Below are 23,367 nucleotides of genomic sequence, written 5' to 3' on the forward strand. Positions count from 1 at the left end.
AATCATACTGACTTAGTGATCGGTGGCGATTTTAATGCTGTGATTGATGGTCGTGATCAGGAGCCGCGTCCCAACTGGTGCCAGGAATTGCGTACGTTGGTTGACAGCTTTCGGCTCCGCGACACGTGGCGTGTGCTGCATCCGGATAAGACGCATTTCACCCACTTTTACGCCACCGGTCACAGTCGCTTGGACAGGATCTATGTGTCTTCGCCGCTCGCTGCCCACGTCCGGCAGGTGGACGTGTTGCCGGTTATTTTTTCAGACCATTGCGGCTACATGTGTCAGCTTCTCCTGCCGCGTGCGCGCCCTCCTCGGCGCCGCAATATTTGGAAATTTAACTGTAGCCTTTTGGACGATGCCAGTCTCACGTCTCAATTTACTGCGTTGTGGCGCAAGCTCTTGCGTGGTAAAGGCGATGACGGCAGTACTATCGGGTGGTGGGTGGCGGTCGCCAAGCCGGCTATTCGGCGTTTTTTAATCGATTTTAGCCGCGATGCGGCGCATTGGCGTCGGTCGACGGCACGTTTTTACCAGGACTGTTTAAAGGATATCGCTCAGCGCGTCGCAATGTCACCTGAGTTGCTTCCGGTTTTTAATCAATTCAAAGCCAAGCTCCTCGATGATCTTCGTCGGAAGGGTGTTGGGGCTATCGCGCGGAGCCAACCGGTGGGCGACGTGGAAGGGGAACCGCTCTCTCTCTACCACCTGAGCAGGGAGCGCCGGCGGCGCGAGCGGTTGGCCATCCGTAAATGGATCCAGCGAGATGGCACGTCCACCTCCGATGGTGCGGCCATTGAGCGCGAAGTTCACGCGCACTTTGAGACGCTCTTTCGACAGGTTGACGTCGACGCCGGGGCGCTGCGCGATTTTTTGCAGAGGGTCCCACGTGTGTTAACACGACAAGATAGAGCCATTTTAAATGAACCTTTTACCCTTGATGACTTAAATACAGCTGTGAAATGCAGTCCTAGGGGCCGGTCCCCTGGACTGGACGGGATTCCTGCCGAATTTTATTTAAAATTTTTCAGTCTTTTAAGTGATGTTTTAATTGCCATTATGAATGAGGTCCATAACGGCGTTGCTATTCCTGCGGAATTTTCAGAAGGGCGCATTGCACTCGTTCCAAAATCGGCCGCAACACCAAATCTTGACAATGTCCGTCCTATAACCTTGCTGAACGCCGACTATAAAATTATAGCGCGGTGTATCACGCACAGGTTGACGAACGTTATGCCAAAGGTGGTGAGTGACCATCAGACTTGCGCTGTCAGGGACCGTAACATATTCGATGCTGTTCTGGCGTACCGGGATTGTATCGGATATGTTAAAAGTCACAGGCTCCGGACGGCTGCGATAATGCTGGTCGACTTCAAAAACGCTTTCGATCGGATTAGTCACACCTATCTGCGGCGGGTCTTGGTCGGTTTTGGATTTGGTTCTAAACTGACGACGATGGTGCACAATATTTTAAGGAATGCCACGTCACGGGTTGTAATAAACGGAACTCCCAGTCGTGTTATACCTATTAGCCGCTCAGTTCGCCAGGGCTGCCCCTTGTCTATGTCGCTCTTCGCTTTGGCGTTGGATCCGCTCCTCCGCTGTATCGCCCAGGAATGCCGGGGCATACGCATTGGTGACGATCAGCTGATCTGTAGAGCGTATGCCGACGACCTCGGCGTGTTCCTCGATCAGCCAGAGGATATTGACAGGTTACATGGTGTTCTGCAGCGATTTGAGAGGGCAACGGGGGCTATCGTTAATCCTCGGAAAACTGTTTTACTCCCTCTTACACCTCGCCTGCGTACTGTTCGCGGCGACTGGTTTTGTGTCAAGCCACGGCAGACTGTCCTTGGTGTTATTCTGACCGACAATACGCAGCGTATGGAAGCTCTTAATTGGCGGTCCACGCTGTATAAGGTCAGGGCCGTTGCGAAACTGTATGCCTCTCGGAACTTGGCGCTCCGTCAACGAGTGACCCTTATCAACACGCAGATTTTGGCCAAAGCATGGTATTTGGCACAAGTCCTCCCTGTGCCGAAGCAACTGGAACGGGCCATTCAACAGGCGGTCTATTGGTTGCTGTGGAAGGGTGACATATTTAAAGTCTCCCTGGCCACCTGCACTTTGAGTCTGACGGAGGGGGGGCTGGGTTTCGTTGATTTTCGCAACAAATGTGCGGCACTCTTCGTGAAGCGGACTACCGTGGTGCTTGATAGGGGGCCGTGCAGTCCGACGGCTGCTTTATTCCATGCCTATCGCCCACCATCGGTGGTTGCTCCGGTCTCGGTCAGTCATATTCCGTACACGTTGAACTTTGTCCGCCGGTATTATGTGTATAACAGTTACCTGGTGCTCGGTGATGTCCGTGCGTGCAATGTCGGTGACGTTGTGCGCGCTCTTCGGGGATCGCCAAGCAGAAATAAATGGGAGTATCGGCTACCTCAGCACGACTGGAGGATGGTGTGGCGGAACCTTGCCGCCGCCGTTATTCCGCCCCATGTTTACGGAACATGGTATAAAGTGGTCAACCGCACATTTCCGACTAATGCTAAGCTGCACTCCATCGATCTGATTCCTTCGGGAGTCTGTGATGCGTGTCCTGAGGAGGACACCATCGAACACCGATTCGAATGTCGGAAATTCCGTGATGTCTGGGATATTGCGTGTGACATGGTGCGTCTAATCAACAGAGTGGACAGGCGGCAGGTGACAGCTTTGGACGCCATCGTGCCTCAGTGTGCGGCGTATCCGGCCACCAAACGGAATGCAACTCTTTGGATTTTGGGACACACGGTTTTTTGTATTTTCACCCTGAAATTGACTACTGCCGTCGACTTTCTGTCTTACCTGTGGGCGGAACATCGTCTGACCCTAGGTCGACCGGCTTATTCCTCGACTTTCGCCAATTTTTTGCATGTTGCCTTGGCCCATGCATTCACTAAATTGTCACTTACCTGATAAGACTACTTACCCGATCTTGACATTTTTACTTTCCTATCTGATACTACTGCCAACATTCCTGTTGGCGTGTTATGACGAACCCTTGCTTACCAACGGACTTCCTTTCTTGGATAATGATTTTATGGCTTGGTAAAGTTGTGTTTCTAATGGACCGTACATTAACGAAAACGTCCACATGACCTACAGTTATGTGAATGGTGTTTTGTCCGTCGAAAGTTCTTTTATGTTTGCTTTACTTTCTGTTCCTCCTTTATTTTTTTCTTGTTATTTGTTCTTTTCTCGCGGCGACTGAGGGGGCCGTGTCGCGGTGATCATTCTCTCACAGTTGGTGTGTGTCTGAATGTGGGACTTTTTCCTATTGCTGTGCGTCGACGTTTGTTTTCTTCTAAATGTACCATCCGTCGCCCGTTAGCGGCGACATATTTTTTTCGGACTTTAATTTACTTTCATTTCTATTCCGGTGGATTCACTTTTTTGGCGGATGCCACTTGCCTGTTGCTTTGGCAGGTTGTCGATGCTGTGGATCACTGTCACGGCAGGCTGCAACGGCGTCCAGAGGCCAATTTTGTTTCACTTATTTGTAATGAAGTCTGGGGGGCGGATTCCCTTGCATTTCTTTTTTTTTGTATTGGAGGATACACGTTCCTTTCTGTTTCTTGTTGTGGTAGCACACAGCACATACCCACGCTGGTACACCTCGCCGATGAAGGCACTATTGGGGGGCTTTACCCCGCGTCCCTTGCAAAAAAAAAAAAAAAAAAAAAAAAAAAAAAAAAAAAAAAAAAAAAAAAAAAAAAAAATAAAAAAAATAAAAAAAAAAAAAAAAAAAAAAAAAAAAAAAGGTGCTGTTGGCTCCTTTCCTTTCTTTTTGGTTTTGTTATTATGTCGCTACCCCTGCCAGCCAAAAAAAAAAAAAAAAAAAAAAAAAAAAAAAAAAAAAAAAAAAAAAAAAAAAGGTGCTGTTGGCTACCTTCCTTTTTTTTTTTTTCGTTTTGGTATTATGTCGCTACCCCTGCCAGCCCAATTTTCAAACTACCTTTCTGTTGTGACAAAGATGCTTCCTTATGCCTTTTAAACTACTGTAATGGTACGAAAATGCAGTAATTAACTCGGTTTGAGGGAGAATGTGCTAACCAAGTTTGCCAAGAAGACTTTGAAAACGACAAAACAGTACGAATCGGCAGGTGATTTCTGAAATAGCTCACCGCCTATTGTTGTGTAGGAGTGTAGAGTTCCAAATTTGGTTTGTAATCATGACTTTATTCCTTAGTCGTCTCGTCTCGTCCCGCAGACGTTTGTCGTGCTTGCGCTGTCATATGGACCACGACCCGAGCGGCAGCGAGCGGCAGTCGAGCAAAGTCGGGACAAGTCGGGACGGGGACAGGGACAGGAATGGTGCGAATGCACTGCAAACTACGCAGACACCTGGTGTGAGGCGAGGCGAGGCGAGGCGAGGCGAGGCGAGGCGAGGCAGCCCACATCGCTACCAGTGGCGCCCTCCAGCACGACACTGCACCACCCCGCACAGGCCCTCCGCTGGACACCAGGGACAAGATGCGTCCTCCGCTAGTGTCGAAGGCTGCACGCGCCCAGCGAATGACAGGAGGTGCAACGAGCAGCAGTGCGTCTCACACACGCGGCGGTGCGCCCGCTAATTCGGCCGTCGCTCTGCTGGGACGCCGGGCGCGCCCCCCGCGCGCGTCCTCGAGGAACTGGCTGTTGCGGAAGGAAGTACTTTCGTCAAATGCGGCGGAAAACTAACATTTTGTGTGTTGGGAAAAAAGCCGAACGCGAATTCTGCCGTGCTCCTACATTAGATGCGCGCCAACGGCCATACCATGATGGATACACCGGTTCTCGTCCGATCACCGAAGTTAAGCATCATTGGGCCCAGTTAGTACTTGGATGGGTGACCACCTGGGAAACCTGGGTGCTGTTGGCTACCTTCCTTTTTTTTTTTCGTTTTGCTATTTTGTCGCTACCCCTGCCAGCCCAATTTTCAAACTACCTTTCTGTTGTGACAAAGATGCTTCCTTATGCCTTTTAAACTACTGTAATGGAACGAAAATGCAGTAATTAACTCGGTTTGAGGGAGAATGTGCTAACCAAGTTTGCCAAGAAGACTTTGAAAACGACAAAACAGTACGAATCGGCAGGTGATTTCTGAAATACGTCACCGCCTATTGTTGTGTAGGAGTGTAGAGTTCCAAATTTGGTTTGTAATCATGACTTTATTCCTTAGTCGTCTCGTCTCGTCCCGCAGACGTTTGTCGTGCTTGCGCTGTCATATGGACCACGACCCGAGCGGCAGCGAGCGGCAGTCGAGCAAAGTCGGGACAAGTCGGGACGGGGACAGGGACAGGAATGGTGCGAATGCACTGCAAACTACGCAGACACCTGGTGTGAGGCGCGGCGAGGCGAGGAAGCCCACATCGCTACCAGTGGCGCCCTCCAGCACGACACTGCACCACCCCGTACAGGCCCTCCGCTGGACACCAGGGACAAGATGCGTCCTCCGCTAGTGCCGAAGGCTGCACGCGCCCAGCGAATGACAGGAGGTGCAACGAGCAGCAGTGCGTCTCACACACGCGGCGGTGGGGCGCGCTCCCCGCACGCGTCCTCGAGGAACTGGCTGTTGCGGAAGGAAGTGCTTTCGTCAAATGCGGCGGAAAACTAACATTTTGTGTGTTGGGAAAAAAGCCGAACGCGAATTCTGCCGTGGTCCTACATTAGATGCGCGCCAACGGCCATACCATGATGGATACACCGGTTCTCGTCCGATCACCGAAGTTAAGCATCATTGGGCCCAGTTAGTACTTGGATGGGTGACCACCTGGGAAACCTGGGTGCTGTTGGCTACCTTCCTTTTTTTTTTTTTCGTTTTGGTATTATGTCGCTACCCCTGCCAGCCCAATTTTCAAACTACCTTTCTGTTGTGACAAAGATGCTTCCTTATGCCTTTTAAACTACTGTAATGGTACGAAAATGCAGTAATTAACTCGGTTTGAGGGAGAATGTGCTAACCAAGTTTGCCAAGAAGACTTTGAAAACGACAAAACAGTACGAATCGGCAGGTGATTTCTGAAATAGCTCACCGCCTATTGTTGTGTAGGAGTGTAGAGTTCCAAATTTGGTTTGTAATCATGACTTTATTCCTTAGTCGTCTCGTCTCGTCCCGCAGACGTTTGTCGTGCTTGCGCTGTCATATGGACCACGACCCGAGCGGCAGCGAGCGGCAGTCGAGCAAAGTCGGGACAAGTCGGGACGGGGACAGGGACAGGAATGGTGCGAATGCACTGCAAACTACGCAGACACCTGGTGTGAGGCGCGGCGAGGCGAGGAAGCCCACATCGCTACCAGTGGCGCCCTCCAGCACGACACTGCACCACCCCGTACAGGCCCTCCGCTGGACACCAGGGACAAGATGCGTCCTCCGCTAGTGCCGAAGGCTGCACGCGCCCAGCGAATGACAGGAGGTGCAACGAGCAGCAGTGCGTCTCACACACGCGGCGGTGGGGCGCGCTCCCCGCACGCGTCCTCGAGGAACTGGCTGTTGCGGAAGGAAGTGCTTTCGTCAAATGCGGCGGAAAACTAACATTTTGTGTGTTGGGAAAAAAGCCGAACGCGAATTCTGCCGTGGTCCTACATTAGATGCGCGCCAACGGCCATACCATGATGGATACACCGGTTCTCGTCCGATCACCGAAGTTAAGCATCATTGGGCCCAGTTAGTACTTGGATGGGTGACCACCTGGGAAACCTGGGTGCTGTTGGCTACCTTCCTTTTTTTTTTTTTCGTTTTGGTATTATGTCGCTACCCCTGCCAGCCCAATTTTCAAACTACCTTTCTGTTGTGACAAAGATGCTTCCTTATGCCTTTTAAACTACTGTAATGGTACGAAAATGCAGTAATTAACTCGGTTTGAGGGAGAATGTGCTAACCAAGTTTGCCAAGAAGACTTTGAAAACGACAAAACAGTACGAATCGGCAGGTGATTTCTGAAATAGCTCACCGCCTATTGTTGTGTAGGAGTGTAGAGTTCCAAATTTGGTTTGTAATCATGACTTTATTCCTTAGTCGTCTCGTCTCGTCCCGCAGACGTTTGTCGTGCTTGCGCTGTCATATGGACCACGACCCGAGCGGCAGCGAGCGGCAGTCGAGCAAAGTCGGGACAAGTCGGGACGGGGACAGGGACAGGAATGGTGCGAATGCACTGCAAACTACGCAGACACCTGGTGTGAGGCGCGGCGAGGCGAGGAAGCCCACATCGCTACCAGTGGCGCCCTCCAGCACGACACTGCACCACCCCGTACAGGCCCTCCGCTGGACACCAGGGACAAGATGCGTCCTCCGCTAGTGCCGAAGGCTGCACGCGCCCAGCGAATGACAGGAGGTGCAACGAGCAGCAGTGCGTCTCACACACGCGGCGGTGGGGCGCGCTCCCCGCACGCGTCCTCGAGGAACTGGCTGTTGCGGAAGGAAGTGCTTTCGTCAAATGCGGCGGAAAACTAACATTTTGTGTGTTGGGAAAAAAGCCGAACGCGAATTCTGCCGTGGTCCTACATTAGATGCGCGCCAACGGCCATACCATGATGGATACACCGGTTCTCGTCCGATCACCGAAGTTAAGCATCATTGGGCCCAGTTAGTACTTGGATGGGTGACCACCTGGGAAACCTGGGTGCTGTTGGCTACCTTCCTTTTTTTTTTTTTCGTTTTGGTATTATGTCGCTACCCCTGCCAGCCCAATTTTCAAACTACCTTTCTGTTGTGACAAAGATGCTTCCTTATGCCTTTTAAACTACTGTAATGGTACGAAAATGCAGTAATTAACTCGGTTTGAGGGAGAATGTGCTAACCAAGTTTGCCAAGAAGACTTTGAAAACGACAAAACAGTACGAATCGGCAGGTGATTTCTGAAATAGCTCACCGCCTATTGTTGTGTAGGAGTGTAGAGTTCCAAATTTGGTTTGTAATCATGACTTTATTCCTTAGTCGTCTCGTCTCGTCCCGCAGACGTTTGTCGTGCTTGCGCTGTCATATGGACCACGACCCGAGCGGCAGCGAGCGGCAGTCGAGCAAAGTCGGGACAAGTCGGGACGGGGACAGGGACAGGAATGGTGCGAATGCACTGCAAACTACGCAGACACCTGGTGTGAGGCGCGGCGAGGCGAGGAAGCCCACATCGCTACCAGTGGCGCCCTCCAGCACGACACTGCACCACCCCGTACAGGCCCTCCGCTGGACACCAGGGACAAGATGCGTCCTCCGCTAGTGCCGAAGGCTGCACGCGCCCAGCGAATGACAGGAGGTGCAACGAGCAGCAGTGCGTCTCACACACGCGGCGGTGGGGCGCGCTCCCCGCACGCGTCCTCGAGGAACTGGCTGTTGCGGAAGGAAGTGCTTTCGTCAAATGCGGCGGAAAACTAACATTTTGTGTGTTGGGAAAAAAGCCGAACGCGAATTCTGCCGTGGTCCTACATTAGATGCGCGCCAACGGCCATACCATGATGGATACACCGGTTCTCGTCCGATCACCGAAGTTAAGCATCATTGGGCCCAGTTAGTACTTGGATGGGTGACCACCTGGGAAACCTGGGTGCTGTTGGCTACCTTCCTTTTTTTTTTTTTCGTTTTGGTATTATGTCGCTACCCCTGCCAGCCCAATTTTCAAACTACCTTTCTGTTGTGACAAAGATGCTTCCTTATGCCTTTTAAACTACTGTAATGGTACGAAAATGCAGTAATTAACTCGGTTTGAGGGAGAATGTGCTAACCAAGTTTGCCAAGAAGACTTTGAAAACGACAAAACAGTACGAATCGGCAGGTGATTTCTGAAATAGCTCACCGCCTATTGTTGTGTAGGAGTGTAGAGTTCCAAATTTGGTTTGTAATCATGACTTTATTCCTTAGTCGTCTCGTCTCGTCCCGCAGACGTTTGTCGTGCTTGCGCTGTCATATGGACCACGACCCGAGCGGCAGCGAGCGGCAGTCGAGCAAAGTCGGGACAAGTCGGGACGGGGACAGGGACAGGAATGGTGCGAATGCACTGCAAACTACGCAGACACCTGGTGTGAGGCGAGGCGAGGCGAGGCGAGGCGAGGCGAGGCGAGGCAGCCCACATCGCTACCAGTGGCGCCCTCCAGCACGACACTGCACCACCCCGCACAGGCCCTCCGCTGGACACCAGGGACAAGATGCGTCCTCCGCTAGTGTCGAAGGCTGCACGCGCCCAGCGAATGACAGGAGGTGCAACGAGCAGCAGTGCGTCTCACACACGCGGCGGTGCGCCCGCTAATTCGGCCGTCGCTCTGCTGGGACGCCGGGCGCGCCCCCCGCGCGCGTCCTCGAGGAACTGGCTGTTGCGGAAGGAAGTACTTTCGTCAAATGCGGCGGAAAACTAACATTTTGTGTGTTGGGAAAAAAGCCGAACGCGAATTCTGCCGTGCTCCTACATTAGATGCGCGCCAACGGCCATACCATGATGGATACACCGGTTCTCGTCCGATCACCGAAGTTAAGCATCATTGGGCCCAGTTAGTACTTGGATGGGTGACCACCTGGGAAACCTGGGTGCTGTTGGCTACCTTCCTTTTTTTTTTTCGTTTTGCTATTTTGTCGCTACCCCTGCCAGCCCAATTTTCAAACTACCTTTCTGTTGTGACAAAGATGCTTCCTTATGCCTTTTAAACTACTGTAATGGAACGAAAATGCAGTAATTAACTCGGTTTGAGGGAGAATGTGCTAACCAAGTTTGCCAAGAAGACTTTGAAAACGACAAAACAGTACGAATCGGCAGGTGATTTCTGAAATACGTCACCGCCTATTGTTGTGTAGGAGTGTAGAGTTCCAAATTTGGTTTGTAATCATGACTTTATTCCTTAGTCGTCTCGTCTCGTCCCGCAGACGTTTGTCGTGCTTGCGCTGTCATATGGACCACGACCCGAGCGGCAGCGAGCGGCAGTCGAGCAAAGTCGGGACAAGTCGGGACGGGGACAGGGACAGGAATGGTGCGAATGCACTGCAAACTACGCAGACACCTGGTGTGAGGCGAGGCGAGGCGAGGCGAGGCGAGGCGAGGCGAGGCGAGGCGAGGCAGCCCACATCGCTACCAGTGGCGCCCTCCAGCACGACACTGCACCACCCCGCACAGGCCCTCCGCTGGACACCAGGGACAAGATGCGTCCTCCGCTAGTGTCGAAGGCTGCACGCGCCCAGCGAATGACAGGAGGTGCAACGAGCAGCAGTGCGTCTCACACACGCGGCGGTGCGCCCGCTAATTCGGCCGTCGCTCTGCTGGGACGCCGGGCGCGCCCCCCGCGCGCGTCCTCGAGGAACTGGCTGTTGCGGAAGGAAGTACTTTCGTCAAATGCGGCGGAAAACTAACATTTTGTGTGTTGGGAAAAAAGCCGAACGCGAATTCTGCCGTGCTCCTACATTAGATGCGCGCCAACGGCCATACCATGATGGATACACCGGTTCTCGTCCGATCACCGAAGTTAAGCATCATTGGGCCCAGTTAGTACTTGGATGGGTGACCACCTGGGAAACCTGGGTGCTGTTGGCTACCTTCCTTTTTTTTTTTCGTTTTGCTATTTTGTCGCTACCCCTGCCAGCCCAATTTTCAAACTACCTTTCTGTTGTGACAAAGATGCTTCCTTATGCCTTTTAAACTACTGTAATGGAACGAAAATGCAGTAATTAACTCGGTTTGAGGGAGAATGTGCTAACCAAGTTTGCCAAGAAGACTTTGAAAACGACAAAACAGTACGAATCGGCAGGTGATTTCTGAAATACGTCACCGCCTATTGTTGTGTAGGAGTGTAGAGTTCCAAATTTGGTTTGTAATCATGACTTTATTCCTTAGTCGTCTCGTCTCGTCCCGCAGACGTTTGTCGTGCTTGCGCTGTCATATGGACCACGACCCGAGCGGCAGCGAGCGGCAGTCGAGCAAAGTCGGGACAAGTCGGGACGGGGACAGGGACAGGAATGGTGCGAATGCACTGCAAACTACGCAGACACCTGGTGTGAGGCGAGGCGAGGCGAGGCGAGGCGAGGCGAGGCGAGGCAGCCCACATCGCTACCAGTGGCGCCCTCCAGCACGACACTGCACCACCCCGCACAGGCCCTCCGCTGGACACCAGGGACAAGATGCGTCCTCCGCTAGTGTCGAAGGCTGCACGCGCCCAGCGAATGACAGGAGGTGCAACGAGCAGCAGTGCGTCTCACACACGCGGCGGTGCGCCCGCTAATTCGGCCGTCGCTCTGCTGGGACGCCGGGCGCGCCCCCCGCGCGCGTCCTCGAGGAACTGGCTGTTGCGGAAGGAAGTACTTTCGTCAAATGCGGCGGAAAACTAACATTTTGTGTGTTGGGAAAAAAGCCGAACGCGAATTCTGCCGTGCTCCTACATTAGATGCGCGCCAACGGCCATACCATGATGGATACACCGGTTCTCGTCCGATCACCGAAGTTAAGCATCATTGGGCCCAGTTAGTACTTGGATGGGTGACCACCTGGGAAACCTGGGTGCTGTTGGCTACCTTCCTTTTTTTTTTTCGTTTTGCTATTTTGTCGCTACCCCTGCCAGCCCAATTTTCAAACTACCTTTCTGTTGTGACAAAGATGCTTCCTTATGCCTTTTAAACTACTGTAATGGAACGAAAATGCAGTAATTAACTCGGTTTGAGGGAGAATGTGCTAACCAAGTTTGCCAAGAAGACTTTGAAAACGACAAAACAGTACGAATCGGCAGGTGATTTCTGAAATAGCTCACCGCCTATTGTTGTGTAGGAGTGTAGAGTTCCAAATTTGGTTTGTAATCATGACTTTATTCCTTAGTCGTCTCGTCTCGTCCCGCAGACGTTTGTCGTGCTTGCGCTGTCATATGGACCACGACCCGAGCGGCAGCGAGCGGCAGTCGAGCAAAGTCGGGACAAGTCGGGACGGGGACAGGGACAGGAATGGTGCGAATGCACTGCAAACTACGCAGACACCTGGTGTGAGGCGCGGCGAGGCGAGGAAGCCCACATCGCTACCAGTGGCGCCCTCCAGCACGACACTGCACCACCCCGTACAGGCCCTCCGCTGGACACCAGGGACAAGATGCGTCCTCCGCTAGTGCCGAAGGCTGCACGCGCCCAGCGAATGACAGGAGGTGCAACGAGCAGCAGTGCGTCTCACACACGCGGCGGTGGGGCGCGCTCCCCGCACGCGTCCTCGAGGAACTGGCTGTTGCGGAAGGAAGTGCTTTCGTCAAATGCGGCGGAAAACTAACATTTTGTGTGTTGGGAAAAAAGCCGAACGCGAATTCTGCCGTGGTCCTACATTAGATGCGCGCCAACGGCCATACCATGATGGATACACCGGTTCTCGTCCGATCACCGAAGTTAAGCATCATTGGGCCCAGTTAGTACTTGGATGGGTGACCACCTGGGAAACCTGGGTGCTGTTGGCTACCTTCCTTTTTTTTTTTTTCGTTTTGGTATTATGTCGCTACCCCTGCCAGCCCAATTTTCAAACTACCTTTCTGTTGTGACAAAGATGCTTCCTTATGCCTTTTAAACTACTGTAATGGTACGAAAATGCAGTAATTAACTCGGTTTGAGGGAGAATGTGCTAACCAAGTTTGCCAAGAAGACTTTGAAAACGACAAAACAGTACGAATCGGCAGGTGATTTCTGAAATAGCTCACCGCCTATTGTTGTGTAGGAGTGTAGAGTTCCAAATTTGGTTTGTAATCATGACTTTATTCCTTAGTCGTCTCGTCTCGTCCCGCAGACGTTTGTCGTGCTTGCGCTGTCATATGGACCACGACCCGAGCGGCAGCGAGCGGCAGTCGAGCAAAGTCGGGACAAGTCGGGACGGGGACAGGGACAGGAATGGTGCGAATGCACTGCAAACTACGCAGACACCTGGTGTGAGGCGCGGCGAGGCGAGGAAGCCCACATCGCTACCAGTGGCGCCCTCCAGCACGACACTGCACCACCCCGTACAGGCCCTCCGCTGGACACCAGGGACAAGATGCGTCCTCCGCTAGTGCCGAAGGCTGCACGCGCCCAGCGAATGACAGGAGGTGCAACGAGCAGCAGTGCGTCTCACACACGCGGCGGTGGGGCGCGCTCCCCGCACGCGTCCTCGAGGAACTGGCTGTTGCGGAAGGAAGTGCTTTCGTCAAATGCGGCGGAAAACTAACATTTTGTGTGTTGGGAAAAAAGCCGAACGCGAATTCTGCCGTGGTCCTACATTAGATGCGCGCCAACGGCCATACCATGATGGATACACCGGTTCTCGTCCGATCACCGAAGTTAAGCATCATTGGGCCCAGTTAGTACTTGGATGGGTGACCACCTGGGAAACCTGGGTGCTGTTGGCTACCTTCCTTTTTTTTTTTTTCGTTTTGGTATTATGTCGCTACCCCTGCCAGCCCAATTTTCAAACTACCTTTCTGTTGTGACAAAGATGCTTCCTTATGCCTTTTAAACTACTGTAATGGTACGAAAATGCAGTAATTAACTCGGTTTGAGGGAGAATGTGCTAACCAAGTTTGCCAAGAAGACTTTGAAAACGACAAAACAGTACGAATCGGCAGGTGATTTCTGAAATAGCTCACCGCCTATTGTTGTGTAGGAGTGTAGAGTTCCAAATTTGGTTTGTAATCATGACTTTATTCCTTAGTCGTCTCGTCTCGTCCCGCAGACGTTTGTCGTGCTTGCGCTGTCATATGGACCACGACCCGAGCGGCAGCGAGCGGCAGTCGAGCAAAGTCGGGACAAGTCGGGACGGGGACAGGGACAGGAATGGTGCGAATGCACTGCAAACTACGCAGACACCTGGTGTGAGGCGCGGCGAGGCGAGGAAGCCCACATCGCTACCAGTGGCGCCCTCCAGCACGACACTGCACCACCCCGTACAGGCCCTCCGCTGGACACCAGGGACAAGATGCGTCCTCCGCTAGTGCCGAAGGCTGCACGCGCCCAGCGAATGACAGGAGGTGCAACGAGCAGCAGTGCGTCTCACACACGCGGCGGTGGGGCGCGCTCCCCGCACGCGTCCTCGAGGAACTGGCTGTTGCGGAAGGAAGTGCTTTCGTCAAATGCGGCGGAAAACTAACATTTTGTGTGTTGGGAAAAAAGCCGAACGCGAATTCTGCCGTGGTCCTACATTAGATGCGCGCCAACGGCCATACCATGATGGATACACCGGTTCTCGTCCGATCACCGAAGTTAAGCATCATTGGGCCCAGTTAGTACTTGGATGGGTGACCACCTGGGAAACCTGGGTGCTGTTGGCTACCTTCCTTTTTTTTTTTTTCGTTTTGGTATTATGTCGCTACCCCTGCCAGCCCAATTTTCAAACTACCTTTCTGTTGTGACAAAGATGCTTCCTTATGCCTTTTAAACTACTGTAATGGTACGAAAATGCAGTAATTAACTCGGTTTGAGGGAGAATGTGCTAACCAAGTTTGCCAAGAAGACTTTGAAAACGACAAAACAGTACGAATCGGCAGGTGATTTCTGAAATAGCTCACCGCCTATTGTTGTGTAGGAGTGTAGAGTTCCAAATTTGGTTTGTAATCATGACTTTATTCCTTAGTCGTCTCGTCTCGTCCCGCAGACGTTTGTCGTGCTTGCGCTGTCATATGGACCACGACCCGAGCGGCAGCGAGCGGCAGTCGAGCAAAGTCGGGACAAGTCGGGACGGGGACAGGGACAGGAATGGTGCGAATGCACTGCAAACTACGCAGACACCTGGTGTGAGGCGCGGCGAGGCGAGGAAGCCCACATCGCTACCAGTGGCGCCCTCCAGCACGACACTGCACCACCCCGTACAGGCCCTCCGCTGGACACCAGGGACAAGATGCGTCCTCCGCTAGTGCCGAAGGCTGCACGCGCCCAGCGAATGACAGGAGGTGCAACGAGCAGCAGTGCGTCTCACACACGCGGCGGTGGGGCGCGCTCCCCGCACGCGTCCTCGAGGAACTGGCTGTTGCGGAAGGAAGTGCTTTCGTCAAATGCGGCGGAAAACTAACATTTTGTGTGTTGGGAAAAAAGCCGAACGCGAATTCTGCCGTGGTCCTACATTAGATGCGCGCCAACGGCCATACCATGATGGATACACCGGTTCTCGTCCGATCACCGAAGTTAAGCATCATTGGGCCCAGTTAGTACTTGGATGGGTGACCACCTGGGAAACCTGGGTGCTGTTGGCTACCTTCCTTTTTTTTTTTTTCGTTTTGGTATTATGTCGCTACCCCTGCCAGCCCAATTTTCAAACTACCTTTCTGTTGTGACAAAGATGCTTCCTTATGCCTTTTAAACTACTGTAATGGTACGAAAATGCAGTAATTAACTCGGTTTGAGGGAGAATGTGCTAACCAAGTTTGCCAAGAAGACTTTGAAAACGACAAAACAGTACGAATCGGCAGGTGATTTCTGAAATAGCTCACCGCCTATTGTTGTGTAGGAGTGTAGAGTTCCAAATTTGGTTTGTAATCATGACTTTATTCCTTAGTCGTCTCGTCTCGTCCCGCAGACGTTTGTCGTGCTTGCGCTGTCATATGGACCACGACCCGAGCGGCAGCGAGCGGCAGTCGAGCAAAGTCGGGACAAGTCGGGACGGGGACAGGGACAGGAATGGTGCGAATGCACTGCAAACTACGCAGACACCTGGTGTGAGGCGCGGCGAGGCGAGGAAGCCCACATCGCTACCAGTGGCGCCCTCCAGCACGACACTGCACCACCCCGTACAGGCCCTCCGCTGGACACCAGGGACAAGATGCGTCCTCCGCTAGTGCCGAAGGCTGCACGCGCCCAGCGAATGACAGGAGGTGCAACGAGCAGCAGTGCGTCTCACACACGCGGCGGTGGGGCGCGCTCCCCGCACGCGTCCTCGAGGAACTGGCTGTTGCGGAAGGAAGTGCTTTCGTCAAATGCGGCGGAAAACTAACATTTTGTGTGTTGGGAAAAAAGCCGAACGCGAATTCTGCCGTGGTCCTACATTAGATGCGCGCCAACGGCCATACCATGATGGATACACCGGTTCTCGTCCGATCACCGAAGTTAAGCATCATTGGGCCCAGTTAGTACTTGGATGGGTGACCACCTGGGAAACCTGGGTGCTGTTGGCTACCTTCCTTTTTTTTTTTTTCGTTTTGGTATTATGTCGCTACCCCTGCCAGCCCAATTTTCAAACTACCTTTCTGTTGTGACAAAGATGCTTCCTTATGCCTTTTAAACTACTGTAATGGTACGAAAATGCAGTAATTAACTCGGTTTGAGGGAGAATGTGCTAACCAAGTTTGCCAAGAAGACTTTGAAAACGACAAAACAGTACGAATCGGCAGGTGATTTCTGAAATACGTCACCGCCTATTGTTGTGTAGGAGTGTAGAGTTCCAAATTTGGTTTGTAATCATGACTTTATTCCTTAGTCGTCTCGTCTCGTCCCGCAGACGTTTGTCGTGCTTGCGCTGTCATATGGACCACGACCCGAGCGGCAGCGAGCGGCAGTCGAGCAAAGTCGGGACAAGTCGGGACGGGGACAGGGACAGGAATGGTGCGAATGCACTGCAAACTACGCAGACACCTGGTGTGAGGCGAGGCGAGGCGAGGCGAGGCGAGGCGAGGCGAGGCGAGGCGAGGCAGCCCACATCGCTACCAGTGGCGCCCTCCAGCACGACACTGCACCACCCCGCACAGGCCCTCCGCTGGACACCAGGGACAAGATGCGTCCTCCGCTAGTGTCGAAGGCTGCACGCGCCCAGCGAATGACAGGAGGTGCAACGAGCAGCAGTGCGTCTCACACACGCGGCGGTGCGCCCGCTAATTCGGCCGTCGCTCTGCTGGGACGCCGGGCGCGCCCCCCGCGCGCGTCCTCGAGGAACTGGCTGTTGCGGAAGGAAGTACTTTCGTCAAATGCGGCGGAAAACTAACATTTTGTGTGTTGGGAAAAAAGCCGAACGCGAATTCTGCCGTGCTCCTACATTAGATGCGCGCCAACGGCCATACCATGATGGATACACCGGTTCTCGTCCGATCACCGAAGTTAAGCATCATTGGGCCCAGTTAGTACTTGGATGGGTGACCACCTGGGAAACCTGGGTGCTGTTGGCTACCTTCCTTTTTTTTTTTCGTTTTGCTATTTTGTCGCTACCCCTGCCAGCCCAATTTTCAAACTACCTTTCTGTTGTGACAAAGATGCTTCCTTATGCCTTTTAAACTACTGTAATGGAACGAAAATGCAGTAATTAACTCGGTTTGAGGGAGAATGTGCTAACCAAGTTTGCCAAGAAGACTTTGAAAACGACAAAACAGTACGAATCGGCAGGTGATTTCTGAAATACGTCACCGCCTATTGTTGTGTAGGAGTGTAGAGTTCCAAATTTGGTTTGTAATCATGACTTTATTCCTTAGTCGTCTCGTCTCGTCCCGCAGACGTTTGTCGTGCTTGCGCTGTCATATGGACCACGACCCGAGCGGCAGCGAGCGGCAGTCGAGCAAAGTCGGGACAAGTCGGGACGGGGACAGGGACAGGAATGGTGCGAATGCACTGCAAACTACGCAGACACCTGGTGTGAGGCGAGGCGAGGCGAGGCGAGGCGAGGCGAGGCGAGGCAGCCCACATCGCTACCAGTGGCGCCCTCCAGCACGACACTGCACCACCCCGCACAGGCCCTCCGCTGGACACCAGGGACAAGATGCGTCCTCCGCTAGTGTCGAAGGCTGCACGCGCCCAGCGAATGACAGGAGGTGCAACGAGCAGCAGTGCGTCTCACACACGCGGCGGTGCGCCCGCTAATTCGGCCGTCGCTCTGCTGGGACGCCGGGCGCGCCCCCCGCGCGCGTCCTCGAGGAACTGGCTGTTGCGGAAGGAAGTACTTTCGTCAAATGCGGCGGAAAACTAACATTTTGTGTGTTGGGAAAAAAGCCGAACGCGAATTCTGCCGTGCTCCTACATTAGATGCGCGCCAACGGCCATACCATGATGGATACACCGGTTCTCGTCCGATCACCGAAGTTAAGCATCATTGGGCCCAGTTAGTACTTGGATGGGTGACCACCTGGGAAACCTGGGTGCTGTTGGCTACCTTCCTTTTTTTTTTCGTTTTGCTATTTTGTCGCTACCCCTGCCAGCCCAATTTTCAAACTACCTTTCTGTTGTGACAAAGATGCTTCCTTATGCCTTTTAAACTACTGTAATGGAACGAAAATGCAGTAATTAACTCGGTTTGAGGGAGAATGTGCTAACCAAGTTTGCCAAGAAGACTTTGAAAACGACAAAACAGTACGAATCGGCAGGTGATTTCTGAAATACGTCACCGCCTATTGTTGTGTAGGAGTGTAGGAGTTCCAAATTTGGTTTGTAATCATGACTTTATTCCTTAGTCGTCTCGTCTCGTCCCGCAGACGTTTGTCGTGCTTGCGCTGTCATATGGACCACGACCCGAGCGGCAGCGAGCGGCAGTCGAGCAAAGTCGGGACAAGTCGGGACGGGGACAGGGACAGGAATGGTGCGAATGCACTGCAAACTACGCAGACACCTGGTGTGAGGCGAGGCGAGGCGAGGCGAGGCGAGGCGAGGCGAGGCGAGGCGAGGCAGCCCACATCGCTACCAGTGGCGCCCTCCAGCACGACACTGCACCACCCCGCACAGGCCCTCCGCTGGACACCAGGGACAAGATGCGTCCTCCGCTAGTGTCGAAGGCTGCACGCGCCCAGCGAATGACAGGAGGTGCAACGAGCAGCAGTGCGTCTCACACACGCGGCGGTGCGCCCGCTAATTCGGCCGTCGCTCTGCTGGGGACGCCGGGCGCGCCCCCCCGCGCGCGTCCTCGAGGAACTGGCTGTTGCGGAAGGAAGTACTTTCGTCAAATGCGGCGGAAAACTAACATTTTGTGTGTTGGGAAAAAAGCCGAACGCGAATCTGCCGTGCTCCTACATTAGATGCGCGCCAACGGCCATACCATGATGGATACACCGGTTCTCGTCCGATCACCGAAGTTAAGCATCATTGGGCCCAGTTAGTACTTGGATGGGTGACCACCTGGGAAACCTGGGTGCTGTTGGCTACCTTCCTTTTTTTTTTTCGTTTTGCTATTTTGTCGCTACCCCTGCCAGCCCAATTTTCAAACTACCTTTCTGTTGTGACAAAGATGCTTCCTTATGCCTTTTAAACTACTGTAATGGAACGAAATGCAGTAATTAACTCGGTTTGAGGGAGAATGTGCTAACCAAGTTTGCCAAGAAGACTTTGAAAACGACAAAACAGTACGAATCGGCAGGTGATTTCTGAAATACGTCACCGCCTATTGTTGTGTAGGAGTGTAGAGTTCCAAATTTGGTTTGTAATCATGACTTTATTCCTTAGTCGTCTCGTCTCGTCCCGCAGACGTTTGTCGTGCTTGCGCTGTCATATGGACCACGACCCGAGCGGCAGCGAGCGGCAGTCGAGCAAAGTCGGGACAAGTCGGGACGGGGACAGGGACAGGAATGGTGCGAATGCACTGCAAACTACGCAGACACCTGGTGTGAGGCGAGGCGAGGCGAGGCGAGGCGAGGCGAGGCGAGGCAGCCCACATCGCTACCAGTGGCGCCCTCCAGCACGACACTGCACCACCCCGCACAGGCCCTCCGCTGGACACCAGGGACAAGATGCGTCCTCCGCTAGTGTCGAAGGCTGCACGCGCCCAGCGAATGACAGGAGGTGCAACGAGCAGCAGTGCGTCTCACACACGCGGCGGTGCGCCCGCTAATTCGGCCGTCGCTCTGCTGGGACGCCGGGCGCGCCCCCCGCGCGCGTCCTCGAGGAACTGGCTGTTGCGGAAGAAGTACTTTCGTCAAATGCGGCGGAAAACTAACATTTTGTGTGTTGGGAAAAAAGCCGAACGCGAATTCTGCCGTGCTCCTAACATTAGATGCGCGCCAACGGCCATACCATGATGGATACACCGGTTCTCGTCCGATCACCGAAGTTAAGCATCATTGGGCCCAGTTAGTACTTGGATGGGTGACCACCTGGGAAACCTGGGTGCTGTTGGCTACCTTCCTTTTTTTTTTTCGTTTTGCTATTTTGTCGCTACCCCTGCCAGCCCAATTTTCAAACTACCTTTCTGTTGTGACAAAGATGCTTCCTTATGCCTTTTAAACTACTGTAATGGAACGAAAATGCAGTAATTAACTCGGTTTGAGGGAGAATGTGCTAACCAAGTTTTGCCAAGAAGACTTTGAAAACGACAAAACAGTACGAATCGGCAGGTGATTTCTGAAATACGTCACCGCCTATTGTTGTGTAGGAGTGTAGAGTTCCAAATTTGGTTTGTAATCATGACTTTATTCCTTAGTCGTCTCGTCTCGTCCCGCAGACGTTTGTCGTGCTTGCGCTGTCATATGGACCACGACCCGAGCGGCAGCGAGCGGCAGTCGAGCAAAGTCGGGACAAGTCGGGACGGGGACAGGGACAGGAATGGTGCGAATGCACTGCAAACTACGCAGACACCTGGTGTGAGGCGAGGCGAGGCGAGGCGAGGCGAGGCGAGGCGAGGCGAGGCGAGGCAGCCCACATCGCTACCAGTGGGCGCCCTCCAGCACGACACTGCACCACCCCGCACAGGCCCCTCCGCTGGACACCAGGGACAAGATGCGTCCTCCGCTAGTGTCGAAGGCTGCACGCGCCCAGCGAATGACAGGAGGTGCAACGAGCAGCAGTGCGTCTCACACACGCGGCGGTGCGCCCGCTAATTCGGCCGTCGCTCTGCTGGGACGCCGGGCGCGCCCCCCGCGCGCGTCCTCGAGGAACTGGCTGTTGCGGAAGGAAGTACTTTCGTCAAATGCGGCGGAAAACTAACATTTTGTGTGTTGGGAAAAAAGCCGAACGCGAATTCTGCCGTGCTCCTACATTAGATGCGCGCCAACGGCCATACCATGATGGATACACCGGTCTCGTCCGATCACCGAAGTTAAGCATCATTGGGGCCCAGTTAGTACTTGGATGGGTGACCACCTGGGAAACCTGGGTGCTGTTGGCTACCTTCCTTTTTTTTTTTTCGTTTTGCTATTTTGTCGCTACCCCTGCCAGCCCAATTTTCAAACTACCTTTCTGTTGTGACAAAGATGCTTCCTTATGCCTTTTAAACTACTGTAATGGAACGAAAATGCAGTAATTAACTCGGTTTGAGGGAGAATGTGCTAACCAAGTTTGCCAAGAAGACTTTGAAAACGACAAAACAGTACGAATCGGCAGGTGATTTCTGAAATACGTCACGCCTATTGTTGTGTAGGAGTGTAGAGTTCCAAATTTGGTTTGTAATCATGACTTTATTCCTTAGTCGTCTCGTCTCGTCCGCAGACGTTTGTCGTGCTTGCGCTGTCATATGGACCACGACCCGAGCGGCAGCGAGCGGCAGTCGAGCAAAGTCGGGGACAAGTCGGACGGGGACAGGGACAGGAATGGTGCGAATGCACTGCAAACTACGCAGACACCTGGTGTGAGGCGAGGCGAGGCGAGGCGAGGCGAGGCGAGGCGAGGCAGCCCACATCGCTACCAGTGGCGCCCTCCAGCACGACACTGCACCACCCCGCACAGGCCCTCCGCTGGACACCAGGGACAAGATGCGTCCTCCGCTAGTGTCGAAGGCTGCACGCGCCCAGCGAATGACAGGAGGTGCAACGAGCAGCAGTGCGTCTCACACACGCGGCGGTGCGCCCGCTAATTCGGCCGTCGCTCTGCTGGGACGCCGGGCGCGCCCCCCGCGCGCGTCCTCGAGGAACTGGCTGTTGCGGAAGGAAGTACTTTCGTCAAATGCGGCGGAAAACTAACATTTTGTGTGTTGGGAAAAAAGCCGAACGCGAATTCTGCCGTGCTCCTACATTAGATGCGCGCCAACGGCCATACCATGATGGATACACCGGTTCTCGTCCGATCACCGAAGTTAAGCATCATTGGGCCCAGTTAGTACTTGGATGGGTGACCACCTGGGAAACCTGGGTGCTGTTGGCTACCTTCCTTTTTTTTTTCGTTTTGCTATTTTGTCGCTACCCCTGCCAGCCCAATTTTCAAACTACCTTTCTGTTGTGACAAAGATGCTTCCTTATGCCTTTTAAACTACTGTAATGGAACGAAAATGCAGTAATTAACTCGGTTTGAGGGAGAATGTGCTAACCAAGTTTGCCAAGAAGACTTTGAAAACGACAAAACAGTACGAATCGGCAGGTGATTTCTGAAATACGTCACCGCCTATTGTTGTGTAGGAGTGTAGAGTTCCAAATTTGGTTTGTAATCATGACTTTATTCCTTAGTCGTCTCGTCTCGTCCGCAGACGTTTGTCGTGCTTGCGCTGTCATATGGACCACGACCCGAGCGGCAGCGAGCGGCAGTCGAGCAAAGTCGGGACAAGTCGGGACGGGGACAGGGACAGGAATGGTGCGAATGCACTGCAAACTACGCAGACACCTGGGTGTGAGGCGAGGCGAGGCGAGGCGAGGCGAGGCGAGGCGAGGCGAGGCGAGGCAGCCCACATCGCTACCAGTGGCGCCCTCCAGCACGACACTGCACCACCCGCACAGGCCCTCCGCTGGACACCAGGGACAAGATGCGTCCTCCGCTAGTGTCGAAGGCTGCACGCGCCCAGCGAATGACAGGAGGTGCAACGAGCAGCAGTGCGTCTCACACACGCGGCGGTGCGCCCGCTAATTCGGCCGTCGCTCTGCTGGGACGCCGGGCGCGCCCCCCGCGCGCGTCCTCGAGGAACTGGCTGTTGCGGAAGGAAGTACTTTCGTCAAATGCGGCGGAAAACTAACATTTTGTGTGTTGGGAAAAAAGCCGAACGCGAATTCTGCCGTGCTCCTACATTAGATGCGCGCCAACGGCCATACCATGATGGATACACCGGTTCCTCGTCCGATCACCGAAGTTAAGCATCATTGGGCCCAGTTAGTACTTGGATGGGTGACCACCTGGGAAACCTGGGTGCTGTTGGCTACCTTCCTTTTTTTTTTTCGTTTTGCTATTTTGTCGCTACCCCTGCCAGCCCAATTTTCAAACTACCTTTCTGTTGTGACAAAGATGCTTCCTTATGCTTTTTAAACTACTGTAATGGAACGAAAATGCAGTAATTAACTCGGTTTGAGGGAGAATGTGCTAACCAGTTTGCCAAGAAGACTTTTGAAAACGACAAAACAGTACGAATCGGCAGGTGATTTCTGAAATACGTCACCGCCTATTGTTGTGTAGGAGTGTAGAGTTCCAAATTTGGTTTGTAATCATGACTTTATTCCTTAGTCGTCTCGTCTCGTCCCGCAGACGTTTGTCGTGCTTGCGCTGTCATATGGACCACGACCCGAGCGGCAGCGAGCGGCAGTCGAGCAAAGTCGGGACAAGTCGGGACGGGGACAGGGACAGGAATGGTG

At 53.3% G+C, this 23,367-nt stretch overlaps 20 non-coding genes across 20 annotated transcripts; all 20 read left to right on the forward strand.

Annotated features, from left to right (window-relative positions):
• Positions 1-4,787: 4,787 nt before the first annotated feature.
• LOC124617371 lies at positions 4,788-4,906 on the forward strand. Its single transcript, XR_006980037.1, has one exon. It is a non-coding gene; the product is annotated as a 5S ribosomal RNA (ribosomal RNA).
• A 797-nt stretch (positions 4,907-5,703) lies between these two features.
• LOC124617382 lies at positions 5,704-5,822 on the forward strand. The gene has a single exon (XR_006980038.1). It is a non-coding gene; the product is annotated as a 5S ribosomal RNA (ribosomal RNA).
• Positions 5,823-6,621: 799 nt separating this feature from the next.
• Positions 6,622-6,740, forward strand: LOC124617394. Its single transcript, XR_006980039.1, has one exon. It is a non-coding gene; the product is annotated as a 5S ribosomal RNA (ribosomal RNA).
• Positions 6,741-7,539: 799 nt separating this feature from the next.
• LOC124617406 lies at positions 7,540-7,658 on the forward strand. Its single transcript, XR_006980040.1, has one exon. It is a non-coding gene; the product is annotated as a 5S ribosomal RNA (ribosomal RNA).
• Positions 7,659-8,457: 799 nt separating this feature from the next.
• LOC124617419 lies at positions 8,458-8,576 on the forward strand. The gene has a single exon (XR_006980042.1). It is a non-coding gene; the product is annotated as a 5S ribosomal RNA (ribosomal RNA).
• Positions 8,577-9,431: 855 nt separating this feature from the next.
• LOC124617430 lies at positions 9,432-9,550 on the forward strand. Its single transcript, XR_006980043.1, has one exon. It is a non-coding gene; the product is annotated as a 5S ribosomal RNA (ribosomal RNA).
• Positions 9,551-10,413: 863 nt separating this feature from the next.
• On the forward strand, positions 10,414-10,532 carry LOC124617442. The gene has a single exon (XR_006980044.1). It is a non-coding gene; the product is annotated as a 5S ribosomal RNA (ribosomal RNA).
• Positions 10,533-11,385: 853 nt separating this feature from the next.
• Positions 11,386-11,504, forward strand: LOC124617454. Its single transcript, XR_006980045.1, has one exon. It is a non-coding gene; the product is annotated as a 5S ribosomal RNA (ribosomal RNA).
• A 797-nt stretch (positions 11,505-12,301) lies between these two features.
• LOC124617466 lies at positions 12,302-12,420 on the forward strand. The gene has a single exon (XR_006980046.1). It is a non-coding gene; the product is annotated as a 5S ribosomal RNA (ribosomal RNA).
• A 799-nt stretch (positions 12,421-13,219) lies between these two features.
• On the forward strand, positions 13,220-13,338 carry LOC124616802. The gene has a single exon (XR_006979887.1). It is a non-coding gene; the product is annotated as a 5S ribosomal RNA (ribosomal RNA).
• Positions 13,339-14,137: 799 nt separating this feature from the next.
• On the forward strand, positions 14,138-14,256 carry LOC124616813. Its single transcript, XR_006979888.1, has one exon. It is a non-coding gene; the product is annotated as a 5S ribosomal RNA (ribosomal RNA).
• Positions 14,257-15,055: 799 nt separating this feature from the next.
• Positions 15,056-15,174, forward strand: LOC124616824. The gene has a single exon (XR_006979889.1). It is a non-coding gene; the product is annotated as a 5S ribosomal RNA (ribosomal RNA).
• Positions 15,175-15,973: 799 nt separating this feature from the next.
• LOC124616835 lies at positions 15,974-16,092 on the forward strand. Its single transcript, XR_006979890.1, has one exon. It is a non-coding gene; the product is annotated as a 5S ribosomal RNA (ribosomal RNA).
• Positions 16,093-16,957: 865 nt separating this feature from the next.
• LOC124616847 lies at positions 16,958-17,076 on the forward strand. Its single transcript, XR_006979891.1, has one exon. It is a non-coding gene; the product is annotated as a 5S ribosomal RNA (ribosomal RNA).
• Positions 17,077-17,929: 853 nt separating this feature from the next.
• On the forward strand, positions 17,930-18,048 carry LOC124616852. Its single transcript, XR_006979893.1, has one exon. It is a non-coding gene; the product is annotated as a 5S ribosomal RNA (ribosomal RNA).
• An 864-nt stretch (positions 18,049-18,912) lies between these two features.
• Positions 18,913-19,031, forward strand: LOC124616854. Its single transcript, XR_006979894.1, has one exon. It is a non-coding gene; the product is annotated as a 5S ribosomal RNA (ribosomal RNA).
• An 852-nt stretch (positions 19,032-19,883) lies between these two features.
• Positions 19,884-20,002, forward strand: LOC124616855. Its single transcript, XR_006979895.1, has one exon. It is a non-coding gene; the product is annotated as a 5S ribosomal RNA (ribosomal RNA).
• An 866-nt stretch (positions 20,003-20,868) lies between these two features.
• On the forward strand, positions 20,869-20,987 carry LOC124616895. Its single transcript, XR_006979934.1, has one exon. It is a non-coding gene; the product is annotated as a 5S ribosomal RNA (ribosomal RNA).
• Positions 20,988-21,839: 852 nt separating this feature from the next.
• On the forward strand, positions 21,840-21,958 carry LOC124616856. Its single transcript, XR_006979896.1, has one exon. It is a non-coding gene; the product is annotated as a 5S ribosomal RNA (ribosomal RNA).
• Positions 21,959-22,819: 861 nt separating this feature from the next.
• On the forward strand, positions 22,820-22,939 carry LOC124616893. The gene has a single exon (XR_006979932.1). It is a non-coding gene; the product is annotated as a 5S ribosomal RNA (ribosomal RNA).
• The last annotated feature ends 428 nt before the right edge of the window (positions 22,940-23,367 follow it).

This window comes from Schistocerca americana, chromosome 5 (genome assembly GCF_021461395.2).
Source record: "Schistocerca americana isolate TAMUIC-IGC-003095 chromosome 5, iqSchAmer2.1, whole genome shotgun sequence".
Classification (NCBI taxonomy): Eukaryota; Metazoa; Arthropoda; class Insecta; order Orthoptera; family Acrididae; genus Schistocerca; species Schistocerca americana.